Source organism: Alosa sapidissima, chromosome 6 (genome assembly GCF_018492685.1).
Source record: "Alosa sapidissima isolate fAloSap1 chromosome 6, fAloSap1.pri, whole genome shotgun sequence".
NCBI lineage: Eukaryota > Metazoa > Chordata > Actinopteri > Clupeiformes > Clupeidae > Alosa > Alosa sapidissima.
Genome location: NC_055962.1, coordinates 12739341 through 12752345, shown reverse-complemented (window position 1 = coordinate 12752345; position 13005 = coordinate 12739341). Strand labels below are relative to the sequence as shown.

General features: G+C 40.4%; 1 long non-coding RNA gene and 1 other non-coding gene across 2 annotated transcripts; one reads left to right on the top strand and one right to left on the bottom strand.

Moving 5' to 3' along the window:
• Nucleotides 1-1507: 1507 nt before the first annotated feature.
• Nucleotides 1508-5345, bottom strand: LOC121711836. The gene is made up of 3 exons (XR_006032460.1): nt 5246-5345; nt 4823-5000; nt 1508-2181 (listed from the first exon to the last, which is right to left on the bottom strand). It is a non-coding gene; the product is annotated as an uncharacterized LOC121711836 (long non-coding RNA).
• Nucleotides 4011-4093, top strand: trnal-cag. Its single transcript has one exon. It is a non-coding gene; the product is annotated as a tRNA-Leu (tRNA).
• Nucleotides 5346-13005: the final 7660 nt, after the last annotated feature.

Here is a 13005-nt window from a genome sequence, read left to right as displayed (position 1 = left end):
GCACAGCCTCTGCTATTGTGAAGGACCCCACCCACCACTCACACAGCCTGTTTTTCCCTTTACCATCAGGCAGTTCTGCACCATCAGGACCCGCATCACAAGGCTTTACAATCAGGGCCCTAAACTCCCTGCCTCCCTACCAGTACGCCTGCTCCCCATTGGGACTTTAGAGCACAAATTCACGTGTAGCGAGAGAGAACGCAACTCATGTCTGATAACATCCAGACGAGAGCGGTACTTTGATTTTTCCCAAATGGCCTTGCACGTCTGGTTGTTTAAGCCTAGCTCAGTCATTATGCTATACCACATCATCCTCCACTGGAAGTGCAGTGAGCTGCATTGAGCATAATAAACTGCATTTAGAATGCCAAATCCATATTTCTAGATATTTTGGTAAAAGTAACTTAAAAGTAATACAATAGTAGTGTAATGCCTTACAATTCAGAGACAGTAATATTATAATCTAACAAATAACTTTGAAATGACAGTAATAAGTAATACATAATACATTACGATTTTGAAGTAACTTGCCCAACACTGGTGGTATGGGCGCTATAGCCAGCTGCACCACACGCCCACCCAATAAATATACAATTCAACATCAATATAAAAATAACTTTTGACTTTTTAAAAAAATAACTTGATTGATTTATGAAATATGTAACTGTATAGTTGTTAGTTTCTGTTTTCCATCTTTTTCCTCTAATAAAATCCATATTTGTCAGCCCAGGGACCAAATCCGAGGCGACTAGTGGGGCCGTTAAGCACAAAAATTCATCACTTTGTGTTAAAAGCATCAAATTTGGTAGAAAAACATACAAAGAGGCTCTGGCAGGCCCGGATCCAGTTCATAGTAACAGGAGGGCCACAGAGATTTTTTGGGAGGCTGCTATCAGAGGTAGAAAACTCTATTTTAGAAAAGTATACTAAAGAGAATCTTTAGAAAATCACTTAACACAGGTAATTACTGTAAGGTGTTCTTGGCTGAAGAGTTGAATGAATGGCTTGGCTGATTTTGAGTTAAATGAAGGTTTGGAACTAATCTGGTACTTTTAGTGTTTCCCCTATAAACTTTTCCAGCAGCGGTACTGTTAGCTGCAGACAGTTCGTAACCCAGCTAGATAGGGGGTTCAGGGGCATGTTCCCCTGTTAGAACATTTATAACCCCTTAAGTTATGACTTCTGGCCGATTTTGTGGAAATGGACAAATTGAGACTTACAAATATGACCTAACCATCAACAGATTCAGGGCACCTGCTGTGAAAAAAACATACCAATTACAAAGTATGATTATTGCAGCACATACCTTGAACAGGTCACATAAAACCTTAGTATTATATTAGAAAGGATTATTCGTGTTTCCCATCATGGTAAAATAACATAACTGTTTTCCCTTAATCTTTAGGATTAGTTTTATTGATCTACTTATCAGCCTACATATGACAAATAAAACCATAAACCCCTAAAAGACTGTTGTTTTGAAATATGTTTTGAAAAGATTTACAGTTTTGTATAAAAATTTGGTGCTTTTCACAAATCAATAATGTTTGCACAATCAACAGTTAGTGCATTTCTCACAATAACAAACTGCACTTGTCACGGTACACAGAAGGAGGACTAGGAGATACAGTCTTTGGCTGGGTCCTTGATGCTGCATTGACGAGGCCAGACAAAGTGTGTGTGTGGAGGTAGGCCTGATATAGTGCAGCTGATCAGCTGATTGATCAGATGCAGGTGTAAGGCTTCAGTGGGCAGGGGAGAGAGAATGACTGACAGGAGTGTGAGTCTGATGAGCGGGCGTGGCTGGTGCAGAGTGAGGTGCTGCTGAAGAACCTGGCAAAGCTGTGACAGCACTAGTAGCAAAAGTGCATCTTGCTCAAAACACTATGCCTCAAAAGCAAGTATTTATATGAATGGAATTTAATCTGTCAGTGCAATCAAAATGACATGTCCTTACACCATTGTTTATCAACAATATAGTCAAACTGTGTCATGTTGTCAAAGATGCCCAATATGAAAATACTCTGTCAATAGATATATATATACTTTTTAAGGCATCTGTTTGTAGCCTTTCTGAGAAAAACCAACACAAAATCTGATAGGTAGGTTTATTCATGGTGATGTCCAGATCCCATGTCAGTAACTGTTCTCATGCAGGCAGGCTGACAACCGGCACCGTATCTGTAGAGACAAATAATATATAGCTAAATTTACCAAACAAGGCCTTATTTGCATGAAGACGGAACAACACTTTTAGTGAAAGCAAGTCAATCTGCAAAATACTGCAGATTGCAAAGTATCTGCAAAGTAGAGGGCCTACAAAAGATTAGTCAATAGTTTCTTGATTTGCTATCAGATCAGAAATGACTAGTTGTCCATTCCTGAACATCACGCAAGAAACTTTTTTATTGATAATATTTCTAATGTTTCACTTTGGTGCATTCAGAGCAGGAAGAAAGAGAGAGAGAGAGCACACATGATGCCAATTGGGTAGTGTAGAAGGTGGCATAGTTGAGTGAGGAAAGGAGGAAATAAGGACTTATCCAGTTAAAAGTGTCATAGCTTAGTAGGATGCAGTTGTTTTGGCTTTAATACTATTTACACAATCACACTGAGCCATGGTAATCTGACTACAAGTAGGCCTACCAAAAGGGCCATAAAAATACAACTTGCCAAACTTTGCCCCAATTTCTGGACTTATTTTTCTAAAGCAATGCATATATTTTTGTTCATATCATTATTATGGTTGTAATGTATTCATCCCTAATCAATGGCATTAGATAGCACAAGAAATAACACACATACAATAAGACACATAGAATAACACAAAGAGGGGAAGAGCAGGGCTATGGAACACTATTACTATTAAAAAAACATAGAATGATGAATCATGTTGATGAATCATTATTGCACACACTCAAGTGCATGAATGTACTGAAACATTTGCTGTTTGCTCGAAGCAATGACAACTGCTTTTATGATATGCACAAGTGAGAAGATGTTTTAGAGTTTGAACAAGCAGTTTTAAGAATTACAATTCTGATCTGCGTACCAAAACGACTGAGAAAAAAGTTATGTTCTACTGTGGTGCATAGCCTACACTATACTGTCAATGGGGAGGACAAAGAGGAGCAGTCCACAATTTTCATTCAAACTTTTTGAAGTCAGTGTTAGCACATTAACTATTTCTGTGGATCTATGGAACAGGTTGACAGTGGGGAAAATGACATGCTGCATACATTGCACATGCATCAACCATTCACTTTCACGTCTGTGTCTGACAGACTCGCTAGCTCACTGTTTTCAGCTGAGCTACCTTGTGGACGTTTCTCCACAGCCAGTAGGGCCAGGACTGGGGTCTGATCAGTTTTAGAATCTATGGTGCCTCGGATTTCACACATACTCATAAACAAGGCCCTAAAATATTCAAAATAATAAAAATGAAAAAATATATAACATTTGGACCCTGGGATACCAAATGGTTGTTTATCATCTATGTTATATGCCTATATTATTTAACGTTTTAAAACCTATATGTGTATTGTCCCTTGAAATGTGTAGGCTACTATTTTTTCCGTCCAGTGAAAAGGCAGGCTCGAACCTAGAACTTGCCGTAATGTGTCATTGATGCACGTGATGCGTTTCAGAAAGGGCAGGCTCGAACCTAGAACTTGCATGCGCTTCAAAGCACCTATAGCATACAGACAAGTCTGTCAAAATAACAGAAGTAGGCTAACTTACTTCTACACTCTTTGACGGAGTCTAGGCTGGCTGGCAGATGTCCCATAGTGATAGTAAGCATTAGCCTACAACTACGCTGCATTCAAGCATCAAAAACGGAAAATAAAGACATCGCAAACAGCGACTCGTTCGTACTATGATTCGAACGTAGTTTACTATTACTATGTACATTAAATAATATGTAAAATCGTATTTTCACACGGAATCAGAACGGAAACAACACTTTACCATTTCCGTTTTAAATTACGTCATGCATTTCAGTTCCTTATGTCAGGATGGCCGAGCGGTCTAAGGCGCTGCGTTCAGGTCGCAGTCTCCCCTGGAGGCGTGGGTTCGAATCCCACTTCTGACAATAACTTTTCACATCCGTTATTTTGAGGAATCTTAGGTCTACAACTGTGTGCGCATATTGCCTTAGCTCCTACCCCGATTATTGTCTTATATATTTGCCTGGCTAAAAGCTAATAAATAAAAGGGGTAGGCCTACTGGTGCACACATGGTAGGCTATAACATAGGACGGTCAACAATAAAGTAGGCCTAATCAAACTCTTTCAAGCATGCAATCTACCTTTAGCAAGCAAAATACAGTCTCTACTGAATGTCGTGCTACGTTCTCCCTATATCTAGGATGTTGTCTTAGTTATCATAGATAGCTACAATTTTTGTCTTTGTGGCTAATTAAGAGGATAGGCTACATTTTTTTTTAAATATGAGGACATAGTCACCCGCCTCCTCCAAATTAGCCCATTATTCACACGCATATGCATAGTTAGAGACCGTGCCATAGGAACCATGCTTTATGATAAACACTATCAAGCACAGATAAAGTATTCACACAATATTCACTGTTTAAAAATCATACGGTTATGTGATAGCCTAGCCTACAGCCGATGCGGATAGCCTACTTCGTATTGAAATCATTTAACACCCCAAGGAAACGACTAGCATTTGGCAGTCATATAACGTTAGCTAGCAAACATAGGCCTACATGTAGCTAACTTTGACACTGCCTGGACAATCAAAACAAATATCCAAAATTACAGAGCAAAGTTAAAACAGAGGGAAACAAAAGTGTCTTACAGTTCATTCCATTACGCAGTAGTGCCATCTCCATTTCTTCAAGGCAGCAGTTGATGAAGTTTGACATTTCAAAAGTGTGTGTCAATGTGCTGGTAAGAGTCACTGGTAAGAGTCACTTGGAAGTCATGGTGTATAGGGGTGTATCCCACATTTTTCTTCAGCTGTCGAAGCTTACGATCTGAAATAATGCAGACATGAATGAAAAATGGTATAGCAATGCCTGTAATAAAGATCACACGTGAACAGTGGTGTGTTTTCAGTATAGTGCTTCCAAAACTTTGCAACGCCACATGTGGATCTAGCCTACTGTTGAATAGGCTGTAAAACATGTCATGTTTTCTCACAGAGAGCACACTAGTAACATAGCCTACTGATTGTGAAGCGAACAGTAAAAGCATGAGGAAGGTGAGCAACAGAACCTACTGTAAGGCAGGCCTGTGAGGCCTGTGTCCTCCCCACTGATGCTCTGCATGAAGGATGGTAAAGCTCCGCAGTTCACAAGTTCTAGCCATCATTGTAGGCCCTAAGTAAATTAATAAGGAAATGTATTGAAGTTCTTTATACTTTGGAACTGAGTTTGTTTTTGCAGGATTGCTTGAATTGGGCTACACTAGGGATGGGCAGTATTTATGATAATGTATTTAAAATACATATTTGCATTTTATCGGGTTGAAGAAAATGGCTGCACATTTTGTGTCAACTACTTTATAGGTGTGTATTTTTGTAGTTTAAAAATAGTGGCAAATATTTTTGGTAAAAAGAAATGGTGGCACCGAGGCCTAAAACAATCCTTTGGTGATGTGATGACATCATGAAAGTGCAAAACAATGAATGTAGCCTCTTATTAGTGCTGAGTAATTTGCCCAGGGCCCACTTCCCCGAAAGCATCTTAAGCCTAAGAGCGTCGTAAAGTCCCTCTTAGGAACGTCTTAAGATTTGCCGACTGTTTCCCGAAACCATCGTATCTTAAGAGCGTCGTGAAAACACTCGTAGATCTACGAGTGCTCCAGAGTACTCGTTACCGGCTAAGAGCGTCTTTAACAGTAGGCCTACTTCTCACTGAGGTCACCAACAGGACATACAGAGGAATTACAATTTAGAATACCTAATCCATTTTACGTTCCCATTCTTTATTGTGTTTACCTGTGATGAATCAGATTTTAGCGTGCAAAATAGCCTACATTTAATGGGCATAATAATGTGATGAAAAGCGGACAAAAATGCAATCAAGTTATGAAACGAGACGTTGCCAGAATAGTTTGACATTATCTTTGCTACGTGAATATTTTATTAGGCCTATGAGGTAAAAAGCAGAGAAAGCAAAATGTGGTTTAGTCTGTAGCCTACTGCATCAAAATCTAAGCGTACACATTTCCTCTCTTTCTTACTCGACTTCTTTCTTATCGTCAAACGTGTTCTTAAGTGGCACCGCGAAAAATTATTTCATGGTGCAACAATCTAATCTTAAAATAATTACAATTATTTATGTCTCTGTGTGGTATATAACCTACTTGGGATGCTTACATGCAGATGTCAAAGTGTTTCTATTTTCGTATTGATGTGAATTAATGTGTAGATCCGAAGTTTAAATGGTAGCCCAGATAGCAAGCATAGTCGGCCCGATTCTGGCTGAGTGCTGGCAGTGTCGGCTGAGGTCCGAGTCGGCTGAAGCACAGTAAACACAGTCGGCCCGATCCTGGCTGAGTGCTGCCACTGTCGGCGGAGTTTCAGGTCGGCTGAGGCACTGTTACCCATTGAATGGGCCGACACTGACACGCAGTAGTTGGGCTGATTACTTTGTTTCTTACTTGGCCCGTTTGTGGTTTGACGGGCTATTGCCAGTGTTCGAAGCAAGTTCGACAGACGGGTGTGGCCCGATACCTTAAGAACGGACATTGATCAATATCGTGACTGTTGGCGGCAAAAAATGAAACATTAAGCAGCAGACGGACACTAAACGTACATGGCCCAATTCTGTAAAGTGCCTGTCGGCCCGATTCTGGCTGAATGATGGCACTGTCAGCTGATCCGGGACGGCTGAAGCACTTTTCTCTTGAATGGGCCAAGACTGACACACTAGCAGTTGGGCTGATTACTTTGTTTCTCGCTCGGGCCGATATGGTTCAGGCTATAGTACAATGTCCGACATATGTGGCCCTACACGAACGGGCATACACCACAGAATCATGTAAAACATAGCTTATTACAGACACTACTTGTGCATTGATGAGTTTGGGATAATCTACGGTTTGATGCAAAAACAGCTGTGTGCCAGCCCGTATAGCCTATTTAGGGCATCGCTAGGCTACATTATTCTAGCCTAGGCCTATATTTATCATAATACCCACTTTATAAATAGCATAGCTGTGACGTGCAGTCACCTGACGTCACCGTCAAATCAGAGGATATTTCAGAACTATTAACGTGGACAGCTCCCCTAATAAGAGCATCTTAAGAGCAGTGCATGCGCGTTCACGATACGAGCATGTTCGGGAAACAGTCGGAAAAACCAAACGAACGATCGTAAGATGAATTGTAGAAAACCCTCTTAAGAGCGTGTCTCCGTCGTTATCGGGGAAGTGGGCCCAGGCCTATTCACACCAAGAACGATAATGATAACGATAACTATAACCATAACGATAAAAGCGTTCACACTGAACAACGATAAACAAAGTCTCTCCTTGTGTTAATGAATGTGACGGTTAAAATTCAATGGGTTCTGATTGGCTATTAGCTTTTTATCGTTCTGAAATCGTTTTTTATCGTTCTTGCCCTTAGCTCAAAAAGTTGCATGTGTCACCTAAATCAATATCAATCATTATACAACATTATACAGATCCATTTAAACTATTTATACATTTCTGATTGGGCAAGAGGCATTCCATGACTCATCACGAGTGGCGATCCCTGGATAGAACTGGGTTGCTTTAAGCCCACATTCTGTGGCTTTCAAATAGGTTCAGTGTTTAGTTTGTAGGCCTATCGCTTGAAAAGTTCAGTTGGCTGAGATGTAACAGGCAGGTCAGCAGAATTGATCTGTTGACTGTTTGCAGATTTATGGCATGTCTTATAGGCAGAGAAAAGCTGTTGCTCTCAAACACTGTGCACTTACTGAAGAAGGAATAGATTAAACAGACAGATATAGAAGGTTTGCAAAGTGATTTCACGCTCCCTTTAAAGATTATTTTTAGTATTTTGAAAAAACAAAAATACAGTATTTTATTTTGATATTGCGTGGTTACTGTATTTAGTTTATATTAAAATAAATGTTGATGTTTCTTAGCACATCCCTGGGCTACACACCTTGTTTACTGATAACTCCATTATTATAATTTTCTCAAATAACTTTTGTTTCAAGCTACTTTAAAAAAAACAGTTATACACTCAATGCATGGATTGGTTATTGTACTGAATGGGTTTGTTACAATGCCTTCTCTGATCTAGAATTTTTTTTTGCTGAGACATGTTAAAAACTGACAGATCCAGGGCATGCAGGGATCTGGATGTCACATCTCATAGCTAATCCAGGGCACCCCATAAACTTGGTAGAGGCAATTAAAGACTACTGGTAATAGGATTTGTGAGTCTGCAAAGACGGTTCTTGCATTACCCGTCTGGTTTACAGGGACAATCACACCAAGAAGATCCTGACTTGCAAATTTAAATTCCTTTTCTGCCTATTCTTGCCCCCCTTTTGTTATGGTGCTTCTCTTACACGCTCATCTGCAGTATAAAGCAAATCTTGTCAAACATGCAGATGTGCTTGTATTGGTTCTGTTTGTTGTTGAAGGCACAGCTTTTGCGCACAATAGGAAAATTATAAATTCCATGGATGTGATAGAGCTGCATGGATTTGGATCAGAATGTAAAAATAGCACACCTATGCCAGCTTTAAGTTCTTACAACAGCGGAGCCTTATCTTGTGCAGGCCAACATGCATTGTACATCACCATAAAGCAGATTTGTTCCAGGAACACAATATTGTTGTTCGCCTTATGAGTTAGGTCAGTGTTTCCCAGAGAATTGAATTCCATTTGTGGTGGTTGGTTTGCAGAAATTAACTTGAATGCAACAGTTTTTAACAATTAGCACAGTGTGGTTATGATGCTAACCAGATTTAAGCACAATTTAGTACAACCTAGAAAATCACTATGTGGTGGTCAATGTTGATATTGTGATGGGCCGCCACAAATAAGTAAATGTATGGGAAACACTGTAGGTTGTGCAAAGGGTTGGCCTTATTGTTGTTTAACATGATATCCAAAGGACTTGAAGTGATGTGTGATGGGATGTTGTGCCAAATGCTACAAACTTACATATTAACTGTAAAAATTAACTGCAGTTCTCAGGAATTAAGATCATATGGTATGCCAGAAATGTTCAAATTGTGTCAGTGACATAAAAAGCATGGGATGGCATTCTTACTTGATATGAGAGATGACATACTAGTTTATTGAGAGTAGTTGTAATATGTAATATGTAATATGTATTTTTCTGGCTGAGGAAATGTTATAAAATCAAAGGAATCCATAGCAATGTATTTATGTATCTTTATGGCAAAAACAATCTTTTCAAACTTTTCAAACATGTCAAAAAAAAAACATGTCAACATCTGTTTGTTGGACTTAAGTGCAAAGTTTTTGTGAGTGTCTAAAATATCCTCCTGTAAAAAAAGGATATTTGGACCTTAAGAACACATACATAACCACAACCTCCTCCATACATCATCCCATCAGCAGTCCAAGCACCCTGATATTATTGCTCTATGATATTGTATAAGTCATCGCTAAACACCTTAAACATACTCAACCTTCAAGTGGAGCTGTACAGTTCTGGCAAGGAAGGCGACCGCTTGTGGCGGAGAGGGTTCTACTGTAATCAGCTCTGACATGGCAGTGGGGGAGGGAGCAGTTAAGCTGGAGCTTCAGCAACACAGTTGCTCACATGTGGGCAGCAGGCATTCGGGCTCCTGCTGGGAGGGTGGCCTCATGCAGCCAACGGTCACTTGCTCTGGCTGGGCTTGGTCACTGCACGGCTCTGCTGTGCTGTGCTGCTGTGTTCTGTTTTGGTTGCATGCTGGCTTTTGAGTTCTTGCTGCTTTGCTCAGTAGATCATTAGTCATTGTGAAGGCGTTCCTCAGCAGGAAGGCCTGTCCACACACACACACACACACACACACACACACACACACACACACACACACACACACACACACTGTCTGCCAGGCACCTGTTATGTTACCATCCCATAATACATAGTCAATGAATTTAAAGGATGGCACAACTTGTATTTGCGATATTGTATTACAGAATGCATGATACAGAGCTGAAAGCCGAAAGTCTGACGTATGATGCAAGACACTATGATATTAAATGACATAAAATTGGCAATAACTAACATTCTCTTCATAACCAAGTTTCACTTTTTCCACTCTGCTTAGTGAAGACCGTAGTGCCCCTCGGGTGTGTTCGGGTCGTCTACTGTGCACCAGGCGGCACCCTACTGTGTTCTTTCTCTCGGTTTCCTCTTTGCCCCAGCGGGGATGGTGCTCTGTGAGTATACGCAACTATCTCAAGGGGAGGGGGGCTCCACTCCCTTCTCCTCCCCCAGTATTCCCCCTCAGGGGGGGAGAGGCGGAGGAGTGGGAGGGTTAGGTGACGTCATCTGTAGTTTGTCTGACTCAGGCAGACGGGACAGGGCAGCGGGTTAAGTATGTATGTGTGTGTGTGTGTGTGTGTATGGGGGGGGGGGGGGGGGGGGGGGGGGGTCTTATGACTCATGGAGAAAAAACTAGTCAGCCCAGTTGGCTTACTCATCCTTATGACACATGAGTTTTCTCTCTCGTTCTCTTGATCTTACCCATTTGCATTCTCTCTATATACCTTATACGACTGTGTGTGTATAGTGTATAAAAGTGTAGCTGCTTTCAGACATAGGTGTAAGTGTCTACATGTTTTGTGGATGTCAAGCGGTTGGGCCGTATATCTGAACAACATAACCGGACATATGGAACTCCGAACTTAGCCGGCAGTTCTACTGCTCCCCTCCTAGTATTTCTGACGGGCATTAAATGAGTCTGAACGAAGCAAAGAACATGTGGAGATTCTATTCATGTGTGTGTTCAACCACATTCAAACTGTTCAACCACGCGGAGATTCTGTTCATGTGCGTCGGTGTCGTTCACACATAATGTCCGCAGTATCATATCTGAATCACCCAAAGGGTTGGACCTCTGTTTGACAAAAAAATGCATATACTATGGAGGACATGTCTGAAAGTAGCTTGTGTCTAAGCGTGTGTTTGAGAGAGAGAGAGAGAGAGAGTGCGTGCGTGCGTGCGTGCCCTAATGGCCTACGTGTTTGTGAGGGAAGGGGTTCCCTAGTGAGTAAGCATACCTGATTTACCAGAACTCCGCCTGATCGGAAAAAAGGAGCTCCCGGCTGCAGCTCCAAGATAAGGGAGACACCAGGAAGTCTTGCGGAGCATTTACGTCTTAGTCAGACATCAGCAAAAACAAGACGCATTCATGTGCCCACAGTGAAAAAAATAAATACGGTGTGTGACTGCCTCTGTCACTCTGGCTGATTCTCATGGGCATTAGGCCAGCATTTGAGCAAAGAAGTAATCAGACATTGAGAAATATACAGTCGTGGCCAAATTTGCTTGTGTATTTACAGTTTGTTGAAAAAACGCTTAATTTCTTCCTGAAAAGAAATAAAGCAATTTTCTCATAGCTGCATGCCTTTTGGTATAATAGAGTAAAGAAAAGGAAGTTTGAAAATAGATCATTATTGTTTATTTTACAAAGACATTATAGAAATGGCCATGGCAAATTTGTTGATAAATTATTGGACTATACTGGTTTCCAGCTCGCAGTTTCATCTTAATTAGTATCACAAGTCTTGTTTACATTAAACATGAAATGAATAATGGCACATACTTTGGTCAGTTTCAAATTATTTCAGAGAAAATAATTGGGTAATTCTATTTTTATAAAAGTGTATCTACAAATTTGGCCTTGATTATCCTGGAAGAGTTTTCTCCCATCATTTGAGCAATTTTTCTCACTGAAACAAACTTCAATCTCTTCAACCTCATCAAGCTGCCAACACCATCTTGTCTGAGGTTCACCATTGGTTTACTTAACCCAGTTGGAGAGGTAAGCAGAGCCATACTGGATTCATTGGGATTACTGTTAAATAAGATGGCCATTAATCGTTAAGTATGAGAGCCATCCAGTCAAAGCTCTTAAGACCAAGTTAGCTCTTCTGCTATACCTCCTACCTCCTCTGACTACCTCTACCTGGGATATCACACCTGTCAGTTTTCCCTTTGTAATTGCTTTTCTATTCTGTTTGGTATATCCCTCCATAAATACCATATTTACAAATCATCAAGTGTTATTTCATGTTTGACCACTGTTATCATAGAACAGGTTCAAAAAATGTGTTATTGGCAACATGATATTTAATAATTTTGAATAAATTTGACTCTCAACTGAGGTTATTTTGCCATTTGCATTGATTGCAAGTATGTACTGCACGTGTTATACATGTTATGTGTTATACTGTATGTTCTGTGTAAAACATGCTAAAACATGAATCCATTGGGGTGTTACATTTTTTTACTGCAGAAATGTCACAAAGTCAGATTTTTTTTTAGATAAAAACCTTTTGATGAGGCACCACATTTATCTACAGAACTGTCATAACCAGAGCAGGAAAATAAGCAGTGCAGCCACTTCCTGCTGCAGCAGTTGTATTTGTTCTGGGGTCAAAGATCAAAGTTCAGAGTGGTGTCGCACCTTGACATCCAGTCTTTCATAAGTTAGCCCCTCAGAGTAAGTCGTGATTCTAAGCTCTATTTACAGACCCAGTCACTCACAATCAATCCCCATTAATCAAAACCAGGAAGTGTCCATTTCTGGGCTGTCTAACATGTCAGTGATAGGCTGTTACACTGCCAGTGGGTTGCTAATTTCCAAGGAACGGGTCGTGGAATTTCAGGGTACATTACTGACAATTTTTCCAAAGGAAAAAGAGGACAGGAAGGACCATATCACAAAAAAGGTGGCTTGTGCCTAATTCATGTGTTTTAAAGAGGAGGCCTTGTCATCGGCTATGTGCACAGATGCAGCACATTCTTAAAGTTCTTTTGTGTTAAGTAGCACACATAACAGATAT